Below are 21,388 nucleotides of genomic sequence, written 5' to 3'. Positions count from 1 at the left end.
CCAAGGTCAAGGCCTAGAGGTCTTAGAGTAGACTGACTATAATTAAATCAAAAAGGAAATCTTTTTCTTATATAAATCTCTGTTTCTCAAGATCTCCTTTGAGCTAGTCTTTCCATCTTACTGGTGCCTTTATTAATGAATTAATAAAATCTCTGATACATGTTTATTTTATAGTTACATGAGTCATGTTTTGAATATTTTGAAAATTACACTTTAACCCCAGTCAAGAGCTCATTCTTATGTGAAGGTTTTTGAAACATACCTTTCAAAGTTGGGGAGGAGAAAATGCCCTTTCACAGCAGTCTGATCCAACTTTATGCTACTAACCAGTTTTTTAACTGATTATGTTCCCAGTGAATTTGAAGTTCTTGAAGTCTCATCTCAGAAATAACCAACTGAGAGACAAAGTGATAGGTAAGAAGTAGATTTATTTAGAGAGAAACACACTCTGCAGACAGAGTGTGGACTATCTCAGAAGGTGAGAGAGAGTGAGCGAGCCTAGAAATATGGCATGGTTAGCTTTTATGCGATGGGTAATTTCATAGGCTAATGTGTGGTTGTGTTAGTCACTCAGCAGTGTCTGACTTTTGGCGACCATGGACTATAGCTCAGCAGGCTCCTCTGTCTATGAGATTTCCTAAGCAAATATACTAGAGTGGGTAGCCATTTCCTTCTCCAGGGCATCTTCCCGATCCAGGGATCAAACCTGGATCTCCCACATTGCAGGCAAATTCTTCACCAGGGAAGCCCAATGAGTGGGAAGATTATTCCAATTATTTTGGGGAAAGGGCAGGGATTTCCAGGAATTGGGCCACTGCCCACTTTTTTACCTTTAATGGCTGGCCTCAGTACTGTCATGGTGCTGATGAGTATGTCATTTAGATGCTAATGTATTACAATGAGCATATAACAAGGCTCAAGATCTACTGGAATTCAACTCATCCACCATCTTGGACCTAGTTGGTTTAACCAGTTTTTGTCTTGTCTCTGGCCTTATCATCCTTTTAAAGATTGTGTCCCACCCCTTTCCTCCTGTTTTAATTAGAGCTTTATTGCACACATTTAGTAATATTGTTGGCATCTTCATAAGAGTATTTTCAATTAGACAGTAACATATCAAGAGTTTTTCTTAAAAGTATTTCCACATGTCAATATTTTAGTAGATAAGAATTGTCACAAATCAACTAAAGTAAAACCATTTTACTTTTATGTGCTCTGCAAATGTAAGCCGTGGCATGATACATATGTGATCATATATTTCTTAAGTGGTATTTTTTTTAAAACATTTTAATAAGGAGAACAGCATAGTGTACAGATAATAAAGTTTTTATTCTTTGAGTTTGCATTGCCAGGAAACAAGCTTTTGGAGAATAAGATAGAGATGAAATAGTGAGAAGCAAGCCAAATATTACTTTATTTTTCCAGCTTTTTATATTCTACTTCTCCTTTCTTCCTTTTATGTGTTCTTCTGAGTTCAAACAAGAAAGAAAATGAGTAGCTAGAGGAGAATTAGTTAGAAAGAAACTGCTTATAAAGGTATGAGCCCTGGTGGCTTAGATGGTAAAGAATTTGCCTGCAATGCAGGATCCCCAGTTTCAATCCCTGGGTAGGGAAGACCCCCTGGAGAAGGGAATGACTACCCACTCCAGTATTCATGTCTGGAGAATTCCACAGATGGAGGAGCCTGGCAGGCTATAGTCCATGGGGTTGCAAAGAGTCAGACATGACTGAGTGACAAACAGATACACACGTGAAGTGAAGAAAGCCCAAGTTTTGGTGTAGCCTGTGACAGTGGGGGTCTGTTACTCACGAGAGGGCACCTGATTGATAGATGCTGGGACCTTCGGGTGAGAGAGTTCATTGATCCTGTAGGGAAGGAACGGTGGGAATGAATAGCTTGACTTTGCTGTCCTCCTATCTCCATCTCCTGTGGGTGCTCCAAATTGGTTAAACCCAACCAGAAACCAGAAGATAAAGTTGCACATTGATGGTAACCCATATTTGTCAACCTACTGGGGCACAGAGTAGGGCAAAAATTGGTAAAAAAAAAAAAAAAGGACATATAAGATAACACATAGGGATTTTCTGCACATCTGGTAAATATTCAATAGGGAAGCTGGATGCTAGAATATAGGATCTGAGAGGTCAAGCCCAGAAGTCTTCTCTGACTGATGTCAGAGGTTTGTGTAATCCATGATTCAGGCCAAGAGGACATTTAGTATTGAGTGAGAGCGCTTCCTGTCCAGATATGAAATAAGAGAATAAGGTGGCAATCAGTCAAGTCAGGGAGTACAAGTAGGTTCTGTGAACACAGGTGGTTGAGCTGAATTAACATCCTAGAAACAAATAACTAGGGCGCAGTGGGACATTCCTTTTAACATGTCTAGTTTCACATTTCTTCACATGTAAAATTAAACAGTTGTAACAGAATGACTGTTTTATCTTCATATAATTTTCAATGGGAAAATAAAAACAGGAACAAACTTTTTCATCAGTTTTCATATGGTCTTACTTCAAAGCATTGTTTTTCAGAAGAGCAGCTAAAACAGCATCTTTTGTGTCCTTATGTTATTATTTATCAACGAATTCTCCCTGAAGGAGGCAATCAACACCAAATTGTTAGGGTCACTTTAATCAGAGCGGTAATGGTTTACTTTGTTCTATGAAGTTGATATTTACTCTTTATATAATGAGGAGGCAAGAAGTGATAAAAATGGTCAGCTGCAAGAATGAAGCACATATCCAAATGGAGGGGGAATTTTTATTTTAATTAGATATTCCTCTCAAGTAAAGGAAAAGGTAAGTTAGTGTCTCCATTAAAAAGAAGCAACTCAGTTTAAATGATTTGAATGTGCACTAGTTGACCCAAAGAAAGAATGAGGGGATTGGTATTTAACCTTAGATTCTGTGCATTTCTTGCCTTGGGGCTGGAAGGCACTGTCTGAATTTCACCACAGAGATTAGTGTGTACAGCTTGATTGTCACTGTCAAGTATGTGCTAGGCTTGCTCTCCAGCTTGCTTGCCTCTGCTGATTACTGGCAGCTTGAAATTGTCCTGAAAGAGAATGAGGGCTTTTGATTAATCCCTGTGCACAGCATCAACATATTATTGATTCATTATCAGCATATTCTGTTTCATTTCCAGGAAACAGGGATGAGGTGAAGGCAAATGTGACCTCCAAACAGACACAACCCAATGAACCTCCAAGGTGGGTAACTAAGTTCTTTTTCTATTAAAGTCCTTCCACTACATAAGACACAGAAAATATTTCTTTTCTCTGGGGAAGAACTATAGAGTTGAACAGCTCCAGTTTAACAACAATAAAGTAATCTAGCTTATGTTATTATTTATGTTTTTAGTTCTAAAAGCAATAAATAAACAAGCCCTCCAGAGTGGAGTATATTAGATATTAAAAACTTTACTATACAGGTCTTATTTATATCATTGTTAAATACATAGTTTTAAAGAGATAAATAAACATTGATTTATTCATTAATCATACACTTATTTATTTAACAATCCATCTAAGGAGACTTCCTATATGCTAAATTGGGCACTAGGAATACAAAGTTGAATAAGTCTTGGTTAGATTCAGAGTACACAAAGAGAAGAAGAGGTACATATGTAAAAATATATGTCTAGTAATAGGAATACATATAAAGTAATGAAGGGGTATTTGGCTTTTATGGTGGGATTCCAGAGAAATCTGTGACTGTGCAAGAGTTTGGGAAATGAATATGGGTTTTGCAGAAAGAATAGGATAAGAAGAAAATTTGGGCCAGAGTAAATAGTTTGTGAAAGTGAATTACAAGTGTCCATTAGGGCATTGTAAGCAGTTGAGTGTTCCTGAAGTGAACATTTCAAAAGGGAAGTGATGAACGAGTGAGCTACAAAAGTGGATGAGAGGCAGATTTTTCATAGTCTATCATATATACTCCAAGGTCAATATTGCCTGTTACTCCAGGTGTTTCTTGACTTCCTACTTTTGCATTCCAGTCCCCTATAATGAAAAGGACATCTTTTTTGGGTGTTAGTTCTAGAAGGTCTTGTAGGTCTTCATAGAACTGTTCAACTTCAGCTTCTTCAGCATTACTGGTCAGGGCATAGACTTGGATTACTGTGATATTGAATGGTTTGCCTTGGAAATGAACAGAAATCATTTTGTTGTTTTTGAGATTGCATCCAAGTACTACATTTTGGACTCCTCTGTTGACTATGATGGCTACTCCATTTCTTCCAAGGGATTTTTGCACACAGTAGCAGATATAATGATCATCTGAGTTAAATTCACCCATTCCAGTCCATTTTAGTTCACTGATTCCTAAAATGTCGATGTTCACTCTTGCCATCTCCTGTTTGACCACTTCCAATTTGCCTTGATTCATTGACCTAACATTCCAGGTTCCTATGCAATATTGTTCTTTACAGCATCAGACTTTAATCCATCCCCAGTCACATCCACAACTGGGTGCTGTTGTTGCTTTGACTCCATCTCTTCATTCTTTCTGGAGTTATTTCTCCACTGATCTCCAGTAGTGTACTGGGCACCTACTCACCTGGGAACTTACCTTTCAGTGTCCTATCTTTTTGCATTTTCATACTGTTCATGGGGTTCTCAAGGTAAGAATACTGAAGTAGTTTACCATCTCCTTCTCCAGTGGACCACGTTTTGTCAGAAATCTCCACTATGACTCATCTGTCTTAGGTGGCCCTACACGACATGGCTCATAGTTTCATTGAGTCAGCAAAAGACAAAACCAGGAGCTGAATGTGGCTCAGATCATGAACTCCTTATTGCCAAATTCAGACTTAAATTGAAGAAAGTAGGGAAAACCACTAGACCATTTAGGTATGACCTAAATCAAATCCCTTACGACTATAGAGTAGAAGTGTCAAATAGATTCAAGGGATTAGAGCTGATAGACAGAGTGCCTTAAGAATTATGGATGGAGGTTCATGGCATTGTACAGGAGGCAGTGATCAAGACCATCCCCAAGAAAAAGAAATGCAAAAAAGGCAAAATGGTTGTCTGAGGAGGCCTTACAAATAGCTGTGAAAAGAAGAGAAGCAAAAGGCAAAGGAGAAAAGGAAAGATATACCCATCTGAATGCAGAGTTCCAAAGAATAGCAAGGAGAGAAAAGAAAGCCTTCCTCAGTAATCAACGCAAAGAAATAGAGGAAAATAATCGAATGGGAAAGACTAGAGATATTTTCAAGAAAATTAGAGATACCAAGGGAAAACTTCATGCAAAGATGGGCACAATAAAGGATAGAAATGGTATGGACCTAACAGAAGCAGAAGATATTAAGAAGAGGTGGCAAGAATACACAGAAGAACTATACAAAAAAGAGCTTTCATGACCAAGATAATCACGATGGTGTGATCACTCACCTAGACCCAGACATTCTGGGATGCAAAGTCAAGTGGGACTTAAGAAGCATCATTACAAGCAGAGCTAGTGGAAGTGATGGAGTTCTAGTTGAGCTATTTCAAATCCTAAAAGATGATGCTATGAAAATGCTCCACTCAATATGCCAGCAAATTTGAAAAAAATCAGCAGTGGCCACAGGACTGGAAAAGGTCAGTTTCATTCCAATCCCAAAGAAAGGCAATGCCAAAGAATGCTCAAACTATTGCACAATGGCACTAATCTCACACACTAGCAAAGTAATGTTCAAAATTCTCCATGCCAGGCTTCAACAGTACGTGAAGCAAGAACTCCAGATGTTCAAGCTGGTTTTAGAAAAGGCAGAGGAACCAGAGATCAAATTGTCAACATCCGCTGGATCATCAAAAAAGGAAGAGAGTTCCAGGAAAACATCTACTTCTGTTTTATTGACTATGCCAAAGTCTTTGACTGTGTGGATCACAACAAACTGTGGAAAAATCTGAAAGAGATGAGAATACCAGACCACTTCACCTGCCTCTTGAGAAATCTGTATGCAGGAAGCAATAGTTAGAACTGGACATGAAACACAGACTGGTTCCAAATAGAGAAAAGAAGTATGTCAAGGCTGCATATTGTCACCCTGCTTATTTAACTTATATGCAGTGTACGTAATGAGAAATGCTGGACTGGATGAAGCACAAGCTGGAATCAAGATTGCCAGGAGACATATCAACAACCTCAGATATGCATATGACACCACTCTTATGGCAGAAAGTGAAGAAGATCTAATGGTGAAAGTGAAAGAGGAGAGTGAAAAAGTTGGCTTAAAACTCAACATTCAGAAAAATAAGATCATGGCATCTGGTCCCACCACTTCACGGCAAATAGATGGGGAAACAGTGGAAACAGTGGAAACAGTGACAGGCTATTCTTGAGGGCTCTGAAATCACTGCAGATGGTGACTGCAGCCACGAAATTAAAAGATGTTTGCTCCTTAGAAGAAAAGTTTTAACCAACCTAGACAGCATATTAAAAAGCAGAGACATTACTTTGTCAACAAAGGTCAGTCTAGTCAAAGCTATGGTTTTTCCAGTAGTCATGTATGGATGTGAGAGTTGGACTATAAAGAAAACTGAGCACTGAAAAATTGATGCTTTTGAACTGTGGTGTTAGAAAAGACTCTTGAGAGTCCCTTGAACAACAAGCAGATCCAACCAGTCCATCCTAAAGGAAATCAGTCCTTAATGTTCATTAGAAGGACAGATGCTGAAGGTGAAACTCCAATACTTTGGTCACCTGATGTGAAGAACTGACTCATTTTTAAAGACCATTATGCTGGGAAAGATTGAAGACCAGATAAGGGGATGATAGAGGATGAGATGGTTGGATGGCATCACCAACTCTGTAGACATGAGTTTGAATAAACTCAGCTCCCATCCAGGAGCTGGTGATGGACAGGGAAGCCTGGTGTGTTGCAGTCCATGGGGTCTCAAAGAGTGTGACATGACTGAGTGACTGAACTGAATTGATCCTATATACAGGGTCTTCCCAGGTGGCTCAGAAGTAAAGAATTTGCCTGCCAATGCAGGAGACATGAGTTCAATCTCTGGGTCAGAAAGATTCCCTGGAGAAGGAAATGGCAACCCACTCCAGCATTCTTACCTGGGAAATCCTATGCACACAGTTGCCTGGTGGGCTACAGTCCATGGAGTTGCAAAAGAGTCAAACATGACTTAGCAACTAAACAACAAAACAAATCTTATATACAAGGCTGGCTAAATTTGCTCCTACAAGGAGCAAGACTGTATGGTCCTTGGCCCCTCATCATGTCCTCTGTCTGCCTTTCATCTGTGGAAAACTTTAGTCAAAGAATAAGTTTAATCAGAGAAGTGACAAATACTGAAACAAAGGAAAACAAGCAAAGGAGAATAAACAATAATAATGTAGTCATTAAGTATAGTCAAGGACCTTTAGTTCTTTTTCAAGGGCTATAGATAGTATTCTGAGCCATATACTGTGAGCTGTCTTATAATATGAAGAAAAAATTAACTACATGATGACTGAACTGTACCCAGGACATGAGCTGCCATAATTCCAAGAATAAACCACAAAGAACAAGTGCACCCCATAACTAAAGATTAACTGTACCTAAAGCAACCATGATGATGTTCGTCAGACCACTGATGATCAATTTGAAGATGACGGTTAGAGATGACTGTGCTGTTTCTGCATGTTCCCCCCGCCCTGACTCTGACTACAAATGCTCTCACCCTCTGCTTGTCGGGGTGGAGGGGGTCAGCCTTTGGACAGATGTCCACCACCCTCCTCCCTCCCCAGTTTCTGGCATCTGAAATAAAGCACTTTCCTTCCCACCAACCTGGCCTGCTTATTGGTTTTTGAGCGGTGAGCAGCTGGACCCCCCACCCTTACCTTTCAGTAATGATAGGGTTCTAAAAAGTGGAATCAGATCTGCATGATCTAAGATCACTGTGATACACTTCTATATTATATAATTATCCAGTCTATTAAAACAGGACAGTTGAGGAAATGCCTTGGCAGTAGCAATAGGAGTGAAAAGGGAGAATTCAGCAAGTATCTAAGAGATCCAGTCAGAGAGACTTGGCTTAAATTAGATGTTACAAATAAAAGAGTTGTTGAGGATGACTCACAGGATTTTGTCTTATGTCTGTACCTTACCACCAACTGGGGTAGGAAAAAGCATTAAAAAAAAAATACAGACGTGGTTGTGGGAAGCAGGGGCAAGAGATGGTATGGAGATGGATAGTAACTGGGGAAGTTTTCACCTGGTTGACTATAAGGGTATTTAGTAGATCACTAATGGCAACCCACTCCAGTGTTCTTGCCTGGAGAATCCCAGGGGCAGGAGAGCCTGGTGGGCTGATGTCTATGGGGTCACACACAGTCGGACACGACTGAAGTGACTTAGCAGCAGCAGTAGATCACTGGATCTTTTAAGTCTGACACTCAGGCAGTGGAATTCAGCTAGGTAATGGAAAAGTTCAAACCACAGGCAGAAATGCTAATTGCACATCTTACTAAGATACAGTAGTACAGGCTCTGTCTCAAAGACCAAATCAAAATATAGCAAAGATAACACACTGCAATTCCCCAGGTTAACTATGTCCTCAGCAGTCCTTTCTTTTTATTACGTTGTATTGATCATACCTTCATTTAAACAATAAGACAAAAATAATTTTTAAATAAATAAAAAGTAAGACACAAATATCTGATTACTGAAAAGGAGGATCATGTTAATATACTTACTATTTCCTACTTTCTAAGAAACTTTCTTTTCTGAAATATTTTAGTCTTTCATGCATATGTGCATGCTATGTTGCTTCAGTTGTGTCCAACTCTTTGTGACCCTATGGACTGTAGCTGACCAGGCTCCTCTGCCCATGGGATTCTCCAGGCAAGGATACTGGAGTGGGTTGCCATGCCCTCCCCCAGCAGACCTTCCCAGGGATAGAATTTGCATCACTTAAATCTCCTGCATTGGCAGGCAAGTTGTTTACCACCTGGGAAGTCCTAGACTTTCACAGACATGCAAAAATATTAGAGAGGATTTTTGTCTATCTTTCATCCAGCTATGCCAGTGATATTATCTGAGATAATACTAGAATTGTTAAAATAAGGAACTTGGTATTACTAAAATACAATTAACTAAACTGCAAAACTTATTCAAGTTTCATCAATTTTCACCTGTTCCTTGGTTTGTTACTATTGTTGCTTTGGTGTATCAGTTCAGTTCAGTTCAGTTCATTTCAGTCGCTCAGTCCTGTCCGACTCTTTGCGACCCCATGAATCGCAGCACGCCAGGCCTCCCTGGCCATCACCAACTCCCAGAGTTCACTGAGACTCACATCCATCGAGTCAGTGAGGCCATCCAGCCATCTCATCCTCTGTCGTCCCCTTCTCCTCCTGTCCCCAATCCCTCCCAGCATCAGAGTCTTTTCCAATGAGTCAACTCTTCACATGAGGTGGCCAAAATACTGGAGTTTCAGCTTCAGCATCATTCCCTCCAAAGAAATCCCAGGGCTGATCTCCTTCAGAATGGACTGGTTGGATCTCCGTGCAGTCCAAGGGACTCTCAAGAGTCTTCTCCAATACCACAGTTCAAAAGCATCAATTCTTCGGCGCTCAGCTTTCCTCACAGTCCAACTCTCACATCCATATATGCCTACTGGAAAAACCATAGCCTTGACTAGACGGACCTTTGTTGGCAAAGTAATATCTCTGTTTTTTAATATGCTATCTAGGTTGGACATAACTTTCCTTCCAAGGAGTAAGCGTCTTTTAATTTCATGGCTGCAGTCACCATCTGCAGTGATTTTCGAGCCCCAGAAAATAAAGTCTGACACTGTTTCTACTGTTTCCCCATCTATTTCCCATGAAGTGATGGGACCGGATGCCATGTTCTTCATTTTCTGAATGTTGAGCTTTAAGCCAACTTTTTCACTCTCCACTTTCACTTTAATCAAGAGGCTTTTTAGTTCTTCACTTTCTGCCATAAGGGTGGTGTCACCTGCATATCTGAGGTTATTGATTTTCTCCTGGCAATCTTGATTCCAGCTTGTGTTTCTTCCAGTCCAGCATTTCTCATGATGTACTCTGCATAGAAGTTAAATAAGCAGGGTGATAATATACAGACTTGACGTACTCCTTTTTCTATTTGGAACCAGTCTGTTGTTCCATGTCCAGTTCTAACTATTGCTGCCTGACCTGCATACAGATTTCTCAAGATGCAGGTCAGGTGGTCTGGTATTCCCATCTCTTTCAGAATTTTCCACAGTTTATTGTGATCCACACAGTCAAAGGCTTTGACATAGTCAATAAAGCAGAAATAGATGTTCTTCTGGAACTCTCTTGCTTTTTCCATGATCCAGTGGATGCTGGCAGTTTGATCTCTGGTTCCTCTGCCTTTCTAAAACCAGCTTTAACATCAGGAAGTTCACGGTTCACATATTGCTGAAGCCTGGCTTAGAGAATTTTGAGCATTACTTTACTAGCGTGTGAGATGAGTGCAATTGTGTGGTAGTTTGAGCATTCTTTGGCATTGCCTTTCTTTGGGATTGGAATGAAAACTGACCTTTTCCAGTCCTGTGGCCACTGCTGAGTTTTCCAAATGTGCTGGCATATTGAGTGTAGCACTTTCACAGCATCATCTTTCAGGATTTGAAATAGCTCGACTGGAATTCCATCACCTCCACTAGCTTTGTTTGTAGTGATACTTTCTAAGGCCCACTTGACTTTGCATTCCAGGATGTCTGGCTCTAGATGAGTGATCACACCATCGTGATTATCTGGGTTGTGAAGATCTTTTTTGTACAGTTCTTCTGTGTATTCTTGCCATCTCTTCTTAATATCTTCTGCTTCTATTAGATCCATAGCATTTCTGTCCTTTATCGAGCCCATCTTTGCATGAAATGTTCCCTTGGTATCTCTAATTTTCTTGAAGAGAATGTTGTTTTTCCCATTCTGTTGTTTTCCTCTATTTCTTTGCATTGATCGCTGAAGAAGGCTTTCTTATCTCTCCTTGCTATTCTTTGGAACTCTGCATTCAGATGCTTATATTTTTCCTTTTCTCCTTTGCCTTTCGCTTCTCTTCTTTTCACCAGCTATTTGTAAGGCCTCCCCAGACAGCCATTTTGCTTTTTTGCATTTCTTTTCCATGGGGATGGTCTTGATCCCTGTCTCCTGTACAATGTCACGAACCTCATTCCATAGTTCATCAGGCACTCTATCTATCAGATCTAGGCCCTTAAATCTATTTCTTACTTCCACTGTATAATTATAAGGGATTTGATTTAGGTCATACCTGAATGGTCTAGTGGTTCTCCCTACTTTCTTCAATTTATGTCTGGATTTGGCAATAAGGAGTTCATGATTTAAGCCACAGTCAGCTCCTGGTCTTGTTTTTGTTGACTGCAGAGAGCTCCTCCATCTTTGGCTGCAAAGAATGTAATCAATCTGATTTCAATGTATAGTCCTTTGAAATTTTAACGTATGTATGCTGCTGCTGCTGCTGCTGCTAAGTCTCTTCAGTCGTATCTGACTCTGTGTGACACCATAGACGGTAGCCCACCAGGCTCCCCCGTCCCTGGGATTCTCCAGGCAAGAACACTGGAGTGGGTTGCCATTTCCTTCTCCAATGCATGAAAGTGAGAAGTGAAAGTGAAGTCACTCAGTCGTGTCCGACTCTTAGCGACCCCATGGACTGCAGCCCACTAGGCTCCTCCATCCATGAGATTTTCCAGGCAAGAGTACTGGAGTGCGGTGCCATTATGTGTAGGTCTCTGCAAATACTGGAGAAGGCAATGGCAACCCACTACAGTACTCTTGCCTGGAAAATCCCATGTGCGGAGGAGCCTGGTATGCTCTAGTCCATGTGGTCGCAAAGAGCTGGACACGACTGAGTGACTTCACTTTCACTTTTCACATTCATGCATTGTAGAAGGAAATGGCAACCCACTCCAGTGTTCTTGTCTGGAGAATCTCAGGGATGGGGGAGCTTTGTGGGCTGCCATCTATGGGGTCTTACAGAGTTGGACAGGACTGAAGCGACTTAGCAGCAGCAGCAGCAGCTGCAAATACTACCACGTTAAGGATGTAGAATAGTTCCATCACTCGCCAGACTCTCTCCTGTCAATTTAGAGTCATCTTTTTCCCCATTCCATCTTCTAAGAAATGGAATTCTAACTTTTTGAGAATGACATCTTTCACTTGGTTTAATGCCTCTGAGATTCATCCAAGTTGTAATGAGAATCAGGAGCCAACCCTTTTCAATTAAAAAGTTAACCAACCCCCCACTTGCAAAGTCTGTCTCTATCCTACAGTTACTTTGAAGTTTTGCACATTCTAACCAGTCATGATTCATAAATAGCAATGCTTCACTTTTCATACTGTTCATGGGGTTCTCAAGGCAAGGATACTAAAGTGGACCACTGGAGAAGGGAATGGCAAACCACTTCAGTATCTTTGCTTTGATAACCCCATGGACATATTAAAAAGCAGAGAAGTCACTTTGCCAACAAAGGCCTGTATAGTCAAAGCCATGGTTTTTCCCGTAGTCATGTATGGATGTGAGAGCTGGACCATAAAGAAGGCTGAGCACTGAAGAATTGATGCTTTCAAATTGTGGTGCTGGAGGAGACTCTTGAGAGTTCCCTGGACAGCAAACAGATCAAACCAGTCAATCCTAAAGGAAATTAGCCCTGAATATTCATTGGAAGGACTGATGCTGGAGCTGAAGCTCCAATACTTTGGCCACTTTATTCAAAGAACCGACTCATCGGAAAAGACTCTGATTCTGGGAAATACTGAGGACAGGAGAAGAAGGGGGCAGCAGAGGATGAGATGGCATTACTGACTCAGTGGACATGAGTTTGAGCAAACTGTGGGAAATAGTGGAGGACAGGGCAGCCTGGCTGCTTCAGTCCTGGGATCGCAGAGAGTTAGGCACGAGTTAGTGACTGAACAACAGTGCTTCACTTCTCTCCCTGAGACTGAAATTTGAGCATATCCACATGCAAAGAGCCATGAGGGTCACTCCATGGAAGCAGCCTTAGTGGTACTAGTGGGATGCCTCACCTGGAATTACACAGAAGCCACAGTAGGAAATGGGTGGAGCGAATTCTCAGGGAATGTAGATGGTGACACATAAGGACACAAATTTCCCATGACTTCATGAACTGAGGGGAGCTTCCTGGCTAGAGCCCAGCCAAATGATAAGAACTGAGTCACAGAGCCTGGCAAGAAAGTATATATATGTCACAGGGCTTCTGGCCATGTGGACTGAGATTGGAGCATCTCTGATATCCCCTAGTCCTGGTCTTCCTTGAGAAATTGGCAAGTGCCTATGAACAGTATCTATACCTGGTCCACAGCAGACAATTTCCTTTGCAAGCTGGGAATAAAGACTTGATCCTGCAACTGTGCAACAAATGCTTTTGCAACTGCTGGAAGAGCTTAGCAAGGTTTCTGGCTTCTGAACATGTGGCTCTCAGACTACGTGCAAGGGAACAGACTCCTATATAGACAGAGGCCCTATGTTCCATTTCAAGTTGAATGGCAGGCTGTCTGTACTTCTGTATTTGCTTTCTTTTAAACGTCTTAAATCCAGGCCTTGAAAGCTTCTGCTTTGGATTAGTCCTCCTAAACATGGTATTGATCCACAGAAAGATCAAAAGCATGGTGAAAGCAGCTTACAAAGCATGCAAACTATCAGTGACGAACATTAAATGGGTCGCTTCTGAAATAAACAAGTGCAGGTAAAGCTGTCCAGGAACTGTGATTATCTCATTTTCTCATTTTTGATCCTAAGCGTTGAGCTTTGCAAGTGAAGGCTGACATTAAGTCTAGTGAATTGCCTGATGAGGGGATGCCAAACATCTACAGCTTTGTAAGATGAGGATGGATGTGGACATGGAGAGGAGGTACGTAGGATAAAACATGTCTTTACACATCAACAGCCTCAGGAGATGAAAAATCTACTCCAGAATTTGCATTATTTGTTATCTGTTCACTGGGAGTTACAAAGTAATTATTATTACCTATCATCATTTTATACCTTCTGTCAGCAAAGTGCCAAGTCTACAGTAGAAGTTTAATAAATATGTGCTGAATAGAATGAAGGCTTTTTGACTTTCTAAGACAGGGTCATGTGGCCCTGGAGGCTTGAGTTTCAGCTACAGAGCAGTGACTAAATTCCATTCTGTTGGCCTCTTTACTTGTATATTTCACCAGCCTACTTTAGGATGGCAATTTGAAGGCAAGTGCTGTGTCATGTCCACTGATAGATTTCTCCAAGTCAGTCACAGTGCCTGGTATGTGATAGGGGTCCATAAATATTTGTTGAATTGATTGAAGCATGGATACAAAGCACATGCTACATGCACTGAGTCACTGTCTTCAGACCATCTCATGCATGTGACACTCCATAAAATGAAAAATAACTCAGGTAATATGTTTGTTAATGTAAACTTATTTTTATTCCCCCAGTTCTACTATTTATAAACTTTATAATCATTTCAAGTGATGAATACCTCCTAGCCTCATTTTGATGGGGCTAACAATCCTTGTTCTGCTACGTTTTGGGAGAGAACAAATGAGCTATTAAAATTTTAACATAGGTGGGAGAGACTTGAAGTCACATATGAGGCTTTTTAAAAGTATCTATTTATTTTCTTATTTAGGCTGCACTTGGTCTTTGTTTCTGTGCCCATATTTTCTCTCGTTACAGCAAACATGGGTTACTCTCTAGTTGCGGTGCACAGGCTTCTCATCCAAGTGGCTTCTCTTGTTGCAGAGCTTGGGCTGTAGATTGTGAAGGCTCAGTAGTTGTGGTGTATGGGCTTAGTTTCCCTGTGGTATGTGGGCTCTTAGTTCCTGGACCAGGGAATTGGTGATACCTGCATTAGTAGGTGGATTCTTAACCACTGGACCATCAGGGAAGTCCCTTGAGGCCTTTATTTACATTTCAAGTCATTCATTTGTACCTATTTTCTTGCTATTGATGAGGTTAATGGTTGGTTAGGATGAAAAATCTTACTTTTTAATCATTTTTCCTACAGCCCAAAACAATAATCTATCTCTCATTTCTAATTATATTATACTATAACTCATAAATGGAGGATATACAAAAATCAGTCTTTAAAGATATTGAAATTCTCACAGTAATTCAGAGTTCTTGGCTTCATGGGATATATCAAGTCCTGAACTCTAAGAATAGGTAAAATTTTTAAGGTAGGAGGCAGGTGGCGTTTTTACCAGAGAATCTGTCTGCATGCTTGCAAGAGATGACCTGAGAGGAGCAGATTTGTATTCCCCCAACAAATTTGACATAAATAAAAATTTGAAGCAATTGGCATCCACTGAATACAACCAGGTTGTTAATGGCATGAGCTTCCCTGGTGGCTCAGATGGTAAAGAATCTGCCTGCAATGCAGGAGACCCAGCTTCAATCCCCAGGTCTGGAAAATCTCCTGGAGAAGGGAATGGCAACCCATTCCAGTACTCTTGCCTGGAAAATCCCATGGACAGAGGAGCCTGGTAGGCTGCAGTCCATGGATTGTAAAGAGTCAGACACGACTGAGCAACTTCACTTTCACTTTTCACTTTCATGCACTGGAGAAGGAAATGGCAAACCACTCCAGTTTTCTTGCCTGGAGAATCCCAGGGGCGGAGGAGCCTGGTGGGCTGCCATCTATGGGTCACACAGAGTCGGACATGACCTGATGTGACAGCAGCAGCAGCAGCAGGATACAACTAGGTTGTAAATGAATGGCATGGGCTTCCCTGGTGGCTCAGATGGTAAAGAATCTGCCTGCAATGCAGAAGACCCAGGTTCAATCCCCAGGTCAGGAAGATCCCCTGGAGAAGGGAATGGCAACCCACTCTAGTATTTTTGCCTGGAAGATCCCCTGGAGAAGGGAATGGCAACCCACTCTAGTATTTTTGCCTGGAAAATCCCATGCACAGAGGATCCTGGTGGGCTGCAGTCCATGGGGTCTCATAGAGTTGGACGTGACTGAGCAACTGATAAACACAAATACAACTACGTTGTAAATGAATGACATGGGCAGTTGGATAAAGACAGGAGCATTTGACCTACAGCTTTTACTATGAACTTTTGACATGTATAGGGGCTGAAATAGACCAAAAGACAAAAACGTACATATCCAGAGCACTTAAACACCAGTTTAAGGCCATTCATGTCGCTTCAGAGAAGTGAGATATTAATTCTACAGGAATTCCTGAGAAAATTTTATCGTTCAGAATTTCTCAAACATTGTCATAGACTTTGACAATGAAGGAAATTAGTTAAAGGGACAAAATAATAGAAGCATTTGGGGATCAGCTTGACTGTGAGCGGAGTCTGAACCCCATTCCACGTGCAGTGTGGTGTCACTGAAGATGTTGGTCTGTGGCGGGATTGTGATGAAAACCATATTTTAGTGAATCAATTGTCCTCAGCTAACATGAACTGCAGCCAGCTGATCTGTCACCAGTGATCCATCTGTGCCACTGGTCTAATACCAAGATAAGATCTTGATCTAGATTAAGAACAACCAAAAGCAGACATGAATACCAGCTTGTAAGGAAGCATCTGTTGCTGGTTCTGAGAGAGCCATGGAATGCTTTGAACTTATGAAAAAGTGGGTTATGTGCTTTCCTATTTATGACATGTCATGGTGTTCAAAGCTATTTTTAAAATATGTATGTATATATTTTTCTACCAATAATAAATTTTAAGTTGTTATTTCTGTTCTCATAGATTCTTCAAGTCCTTATATGAGTCCTTAAGTCTCAAGTCAGATGGTGGCGTCATCTGACACTCTCTGAGGCTGTGTGGGTGCGCCTGTAAATGGATCAGGTTCACCTTTCAGGCTCAGATGCTGACTTGTGCCTCCACCTAGCCTGCTATAGTCATTGAACATGTCAGTTATTCAATCCAATTACCCATTTCGAAGTGAACCATACAGTCAGTTGTAATGCCACAATTTAACACAAAGGTAGAAAAATCTTATTGGTAGAATAAGATCAGACTTTTGAAGAATCTCACTTTTGTACAACTACACTTTTACAGATCTCACTTTTGCAGAAACTTTTTATTTTACTACACCTCATAATAAAGAAAAAGTCAATAGATAGTGACAGAAATGAGAGTATTGTTTTTGTTGGTGATGTTGTAACAAATTCAAACATATATTATGATCTGTCTTAATTGAGATTCTTATTCCTAATAAAGTGAATGGCTTACCAGATGGCACAGTGGTAAAAATCTGCCTGTAAAGCAGGAGACACAGCAAATGTGGTGTGGATCTCTGGGTCAGGAAGATCCCCTGTAGGAGGGAATGGTAATCTACTCTAGTACTCTTGCCTGGAAAATTCCATGGACAGAGGAGCCTGGTGGGCTACAGTCCACAGGGTCACAAAGAGTTGGACATGACTGAGTGACTGAGTCCGTACACATGCATTCCTAATAAAGTGAGTACAATCCAGTTATCAATAGTATAATATCTGCACTGCCAGTGAGCATGGACATGTCTGTTTTTGAAGGTAATAGCTCTTTGTAATGAACTGCCATGGCAAGGACATATCTTTCTTGCCCTTGGTTGTCCAAACTGTTACTGCATTTAAAACAATACGGGCATTCAGGCTTACAAAAGAATTATTCTTTTTGGTGATTAACATATAAAAAAAGTCAAAGGTTATTTTGAAACTTGGGGCATGGATATTGAATTAGTTCTAATGGAATCAATAGACTGAAACAGATTAATGATGCTGTGAAGAAATGTATGGGTATGAGAGTAGATATCAGTAAAGGTACAAGACATTTTTGTTAAAAGCAAACTATTGTAAGCAGAGATTCTGAAGTATGAGAAACTATAAGACAATGAAAACTCACTTTGCATTTTTATAATCCTAGATTACACAGGCTCATTTGTAGATTACAATACCTAGAGCAACCAGCATATGCCAGCTTGCCTGAGACTTTCCTTGATGCAACACTGAAGGCTCTATATCCTGGGAAAACCCTTATTTACCTGAAATCTTAGTATATGTTCTTTTTTTTTTTTTCTTTTATCTATGCTGGTTTTTTGTTGGTCATCTGAAATTTTAGTATATGTTCCTTTTTGGTCTCCTGAAATTTTAGTATAAGTTCTTTTTTTTCTTTTTAAAAATGTATCTATTTTTAATTGAAGGATAATTGCTTTACAATATTGTGTTGGTTTCTGCCATACATCAACATGCATCAGCCATGGGTATACGTATGTCCACTTCCTTTTTTTTTTCTTTTTTGTTCGGTTGTGCTGGGTCTTTGCTGCAGCACATGGACTTCTCTAGTTGCAGCATGCCAGTTTAGTTGACCCCAGACATGTGGGATCTTAGTTCCCTGACCAGGGATCCAACTTGCATCCTCTGCATTGCAAGGCAGATTCTTAACCACTGAACCACAACGGAAGTCATTCTTAGCATGTTTTTAAATGACACAAACATGGGTCTGTTTCCTCCTTCACTTCACCTTCCTCCATTTTCTTTGCCTGGTGGAATTCAATGGCACATCAGAACCACCATAATAGTTATTGATACTTCTGATTGGAAATGGCTGTTGATGGTTGAAAGCCTCCCTTCTGTAATGCCCAGTAACAGAAACAAGAGGGAATTTTTGCACATAGACTTTCATATATACAGCACTTCCCAAGCTTCATGGGGCTCACATTGATATAAACATTCCTTAACATTTCTCTAAACCTTTAAACTGAAAATTGCATCTAGTTGTGTTTAATTTGATATTAAACAGCTAATTGGATTTGTAGCCTTGAGAGGTGAGGCAGGAAGGGAAAGTTTATTTGCCTAAAATTTAATAATAGCAACTTATAAAATTTCATATTTTAAAATCTGAATTGCTAGAGACAGCTTCAGATGTGCTGAAAGTACTAAAATAGATGCAATCTGGTAGTCTGTCAGGAAAGCAAGCAAACAAACAAACAAAAAACCGCTGGGTCAGGCGCACAGCTGTTTGTGGAGGGCATTAAATTTTTTTACAGTCCTTCCCATAGGCCAATATGCTCTTATGCATTGATTTATATATTAATAATGACAGATTCCACTGGCACGAGCATTTCAGCTCCTCAGAAATTAGATAAAATCATAATTTAGACCCAGGATAAAAGGTGGAGAGAATTAGCATTTTGCAGCATTAATTAGCTTATTTGCCCTCGCTTTTTTTCTGATCAAATACATGGAGGATGCTTAGTTCAGCCACAAACAAGGGCTAGGAGTATCCTTCAATTGTACGCTATGACATTGATGTTTCTAATGCATGTATATTCAATAGCTTTGCCTTGATTTTAAAAGTATGGTTTTAAAAACAGTGGTTCGTTTTATATCACTAGGGTAAGCAATGAACAAAGGAAGCTATCAGATGTAAAACAGAACATTGAAAGGACTCCTGCTGAAAAAATGCCCAAGCTTTGAAAACACTCTTAGAGAATGTACAATTATGCGAGCTTTCTCCCTGTTTGGTACTCTAATTTCTTCCCTAGCATTTCACTGTCGCTCATCTGCATTATGATTTAAGGTTGCCAGAAGAAACTGGTAACTTTAGCAAGCAGGCATTTCATTTTTAAATAATTGTTTGTATTGTTTTCCAAAGCACACAACCTCAGTCTTACACACCCAGCTCCTCCCTGGCTCCATGCCTACCCTTGTGGTGACTGCTGTGTTCGGCTCAACCTGTGTGTTTTCTCCACTGTCTCCCAGCTATACGGTTCTCACTTTCCACATGGCTGCTTGGTTTGCAGAAGATGCTTTCTTACAGATGTGTTCCCTCCCCTGACAAACAATTACTCCTGTTGCCCCCAGCGGGAGGCCATTAGGACATCATGACGGGTTCTGCTAAGTCATCTCACAATCACAGTTTTGTGCAGTCATCTCTCATCTGAGACTCTCTAGGCATATGCCATGCAGGGAAACTAGCAGTCACAAAGAGCAGCACCTCCAGGCATATTATTTGTTATTTTGGCCCAGTAGAGTAACAGATAATGCTAATACACTAATGTCTGAGGGTCTCACTGGATGCTCTTACTGGCATCATTTACAGCGAACTTGCAAAAGACTGAATGGGTTGTCGTGTGCTAGTGGAGAGGAGGGAAAAAAAAAGCAGGGGGTATTTTTACATTTCCATAGCAATTACACACAATGGTTCTGAAGAGACATGATAACAATAGTGATTTTACAAAGTTATTCTAGTTGTGCAGACTTGCAGCGTTCTGAGCTCTGAAAGAGGAAATTACCAGATATTAGTTATTTTCCTGGAAAATGGTTAACCACTTACATATTTATTTGTATTTTAATCTTATGGACTCAGCTGATATGAAGACATATAGCAAAGACCTATCTAAAATGTGTTCTTTTAAATAAATACACAGGCAACTGAACACTCAAGATACTTTTTCTTGAGGTTTCTCTGACAGCTCTACCTATTAAATCTTCTTAGTGGGTACTATATCACTGGGATTTTGATAAGCCTAAACTCAAAATTTAATATAATATGAAATAAATGGATTTTGGCACAATGCCACGTTAACACTTGGATTGTTTTTTATTGATTCTCAGGTTTTGCTTATGGCTACACTGAGGTAAAATTTGTCTTTGTGTGAAATCAAACCATGTGCTAACAAGCTAAGACTGCCACAGAGGCCCAGAAGGCAGATGAGAGAGGGGCGCTCTTCTCCCCATCAGAAATGTCAATAGTCCATTGCTTTCTGTCTCCTGAACCTCACTTCCTCAAAGCTCCAAAATAACATAACATCAATTTAGATTCATTGACGTGAAATCCAGTCAAGATGAGTGTGAACATATGAATTACAGGATTTTCGGTAGTAGCAGTTTTATTTTTGTTCAAGACATATAGGTCATTGAACTAAGCCCTGAACACGGGGTTCCAGTTTGGCACACAGACGCTTAATACATACTTATTTAACTGAACTGAATTGAATCCAAGAATTGCATAGTAACTCTACTTTAATGAGCAGGTGAAAATTGTTTGTAATTGGAAAAGCAAACTCTTGCCCCAACAATCCAAGGCTTTCCTTACATTTTAACTAGCCGGTTGCACTTGGAAAGATGCTCCACAAGTATCTGAATTCAAAGTGTTCTCTTAAGTAGCCAGCTAAGTGTTCCTGTTCAGTGTGCTTGTGTTGTTCATTCTTTCAGTTAACCTAGTTGTTCTTGTCTTTGCCTTATTTTTTTCCCTTCCACTGAGAGGAAAAAAGAGAAACTAAAACCTAGTTTTTCTCTCCCTCTGAATTTCTGCAAATTCTAAATTAGGCAAAGAGAATTTGGACTATTTATTCTCTACTTTATCCCCATCCTCTGTTACCTCTAAAGATTTATAGAAATTTTAAAAAATAGAGTTCTGATTGAATTGCCAGAATGGTATCAGTGACATAAAAATGCAGGTGCTCTT

At 40.2% G+C, this 21,388-nt stretch overlaps 1 long non-coding RNA gene across 2 annotated transcripts in view; it reads left to right on the top strand.

The window, feature by feature from the left end:
- Positions 1–21,388, top strand: part of LOC147379272 (uncharacterized) — a 221,882-nt gene that overhangs the window by 64,645 nt on the left and 135,849 nt on the right. For both annotated transcript variants that reach the window (XR_015132715.1, XR_015132710.1), the window contains exon 2: positions 3,146–3,209. This is a non-coding gene — a long non-coding RNA (uncharacterized LOC147379272). The remainder of the gene's footprint in view (positions 1–3,145; positions 3,210–21,388) is intronic.

This window comes from Bos grunniens, chromosome 1 (assembly GCF_055505025.1).
Source record: "Bos grunniens cultivar Pamir isolate PY7600 chromosome 1, Bosgru_T2T1.0, whole genome shotgun sequence".
Lineage (NCBI taxonomy): Eukaryota > Metazoa > Chordata > Mammalia > Artiodactyla > Bovidae > Bos > Bos grunniens.
The sequence above is the reverse complement of the archived record's forward strand: the minus strand, read 5'-3'. Positions and strand labels throughout refer to the sequence as shown.